The sequence below is a fragment of the Canis lupus genome, chromosome 15 (assembly GCF_048164855.1).
Source record: "Canis lupus baileyi chromosome 15, mCanLup2.hap1, whole genome shotgun sequence".
Classification (NCBI taxonomy): Eukaryota; Metazoa; Chordata; class Mammalia; order Carnivora; family Canidae; genus Canis; species Canis lupus.
Window position 1 is genome coordinate 32,598,899 of NC_132852.1, and position 3,068 is coordinate 32,601,966.

General features: G+C 42.3%; 1 long non-coding RNA gene across 1 annotated transcript; it reads left to right on the plus strand.

Annotated features, from left to right (window-relative positions):
* The first annotated feature begins 316 nt into the window (after positions 1 to 316).
* LOC140605519 (uncharacterized) lies at positions 317 to 2,736 on the plus strand. Its single transcript, XR_012008173.1, has 3 exons — positions 317 to 519; positions 2,247 to 2,313; positions 2,485 to 2,736. It is a non-coding gene; the product is annotated as an uncharacterized lncRNA (long non-coding RNA).
* The last annotated feature ends 332 nt before the right edge of the window (positions 2,737 to 3,068 follow it).

The window sequence follows — 3,068 nt, forward strand, 5'->3', positions numbered from 1 at the left end:
ATGCAAGGATGTGAGGTTAAGAAAATTTTTCATTAATCCTCACCCCTAAGAATAGTCACGTTACATGATGTGCCTGGAATGGAGGCAGCCACTGGGTAAGAACATTAACCCTGGGGATTCAGAGCACTATAGATATTTATGAGGACTTGAATAGCGCCTGATAGAAACCAGACTGCAGGGAGGGAAAAAATATCAACATAAAGAAGGAAGGAGCCTGGCCCAGTAATAGAGCAGAAGGTGGAAAGAAGAATATTTCTATGTACATTGAGGCTATGTTTGAATGCATCACAATTCAGTCCCCTGCAGAGAACACAGCTCCCTTTGGAGGAGAAGTCTGGGTGGTAAACTTTGATCGCTTCATTCTTCGGAGGTGACGGCAAGAACATGTGTTGGGACATGTCTCACTGCTATAACCATCCCACCACCTCCTCAGCAAAAATTATGATTCTAAAGATAAAGGAGAAGGAATTTCCTTGTAAGCAACAGAGAGAGAGAGACATGCACATCAGACATCTGGAGGTAAGCAGTAGGAATTTCAAAGAGGTGAATAGAGAAACCCCGGGACCTGGGAATGTGGGGTATATGTGTGGCAGAGGTGGGAGTGGGGAATAAAAAGTAAGATTAGCACAATCTATTTTGAGCAGGTGTAAGTGGTATCAACTGGGCTAGAAGATACCGGGCTAGCAAGAGAGGCTGCATCCAGGGCCCAAATAAATGTAAAACAAATGTCCATGTCAGGGGCAGCTCGGGTGGCTCAGCGCTTTAGTGCCGCCTTCAACCCAGGGCATGATCCTGGAGACCCGGGATTGAGTCCCACGTTAGGTTTCCTGCATGGAGCCTGCTTCTCCCTCTGCCTGTGTCTCTGCCTCTCTCTGTCTCTCATGAATAAATAAATAAAATCTTAAAAAAAAAAAACAAATGTCCACGTCCTATTTATTACTTCCTTTGAATATCTGGAGAAATACAATGAACTCTTGCTATTCACCAGAAGATTATCAATATTATGGATTTCAGACTATAGGAATCTGACTTAGGACCCATAAGATGGTGAGCTTGGTAGGCATTAAGGAATTCTTTGTGGTTACATATGCATGTAAATATATATGTGTGTATTACATGTGTATTGTGTATAATAAAAATGGCACAGCTTTATATATGAGCATCATCTAAAACAAAGGCTAATGTTTGCTTTACAACAAAAACTCAGAGAACTCTGAGAAATGATAATATATGCACATAAATATCAAGTATTTTTCTCTTATGAATCATGTCCAAGAGGAAAGCAAATGAATGTATTTCTTGAATAGAAAATGGTAGTGATACTTTTTCTCTGGATGCTTCCATGTGGTATGGTTTACATAGTTATTATGAGAATAAAATATTGGGATGGAGAAACATGGTTTGGCTCTTCCCAGCACCTCCCACCCCCTCAAAGATATGGCTTTAGGCCACCCTGTCCAATAGTTCCCACCATATGGTGCTAACAGAATTGTGTTCTTTCCATTTTGATAAAGTGGCTATGAAGAACCAACAAACCTGCTAAAAGCCTAAATAGTTAACAAAATTCATTAGCCTAATCTTATATTTGGGTCATGCCCGTGAACTCCTGGATTCTCTTCCCAGTCCTAGGCAGGAAGATCCGAGGGCTGCTAACTATCCCCCCAGGGCTGCTTTCCAGGGACAATGCCACTGTGCCCTGGCAAGAGCCTGGCATCTGTGGTTACTGCGTTTCTCCCTCATAATTGGGTCCATCTTGAGGAAAGCCAAGGAGCTTAGGTGACAGATCCCCCTTTCCTTTTGGTGAGATAACCAGCTCATTAAATTTAAATGTGAAGGGCATTTTATTATGAAGAGTCAAATCCAAAGATTTACTTGCCCATTTGTCACCTGCTTCCTCCTCCTGCTTATTCCTTTGTATTCGCTAATGGCCTTTCTCTAAGTTATATAATCCTGTCACGGGTATAAAAATATCACTCCAAGGCTGCTCATTTGGCCTAAATCATTCAGCCGTTAGCAGTGACAGGGCGGGTGTATGAACCACACTGGAGGCAGGAGGACAGCTGTCCCACTCTCTACTCATTGTCACTGGGCTCAGAAACGCTGAGATTTTAATAAGATCATAAAGTAGAGTGACACGGCCTAGCATGATAGGTAGTTTTCATTAGCATTCTGAATGCCTGGGATAATAAATTAGAGCAATTGAGCAGAAATGGGCAATTTGATTATTCAACATTTTTCCACACCAGGCCAAGCAGCTGGACCTGGAGCAGTTCTGCTGACTTCTCCCCACGCAGCCCGGCTGGTGGGGCACAGGTGAGGGCACCACCATCATTTCTTCCCACCTGGGTTCTGGGAGGGAGACCTGAGGATGGTGTCGTACAGGCTTGGTGAGTGAGAATTGATGACCAGGAGGAGGAAGTCTTCATATATCTTTGTAGTGGAGCTAGCAGAGTTTGACTGGCTGACTTCCTTTTACTGCATCAGGTTCATACTGATGGAGAGGACACCGGTGCAGAGTGACAAGAGAGGAACCCCTCAACACAGCAATTTACATTCCTGCCAGAGGAGCTCTCAGTCAACATGGTTTTCCTGTAGAAATTCTAATACAGTGTGAGACTGGCCAACTTTTCCAGTGTTAGCAAACCATATTTGCATGTATTAAATAAATTATAAACCTTGTGTGTAAATGGATTCGATGGGGCAGTAACGTAAGTAATGGTGGGATTTGGTGTTTAGTATGACACAGGATCCTTTGAAATGCTATAAAATTCTCACTGTTCATTTGAGCTTCATGTTTGTTTTTTTTCCATTGGGATTTCATTAAAAGTAGCTTTAAATTTAAACTGTTACTATGAAGGTGAATGAAGAAGTTCGTCCAAATTGATGAACGCAAAATGGCTTTCTTAGGTATTTGTGTAGGCATCTTTAAGGAAGCTCAAAGTTCTGTTCAGAGCCACACTGGGGCTTTATGAGGTCCTGATTGACAACGTCCTGTTTCGACATTGTGTTTTCATGCACCTACAGTAAAACTAGATATTGGATGTCATGTGGTTAAGTACTTTTGAACA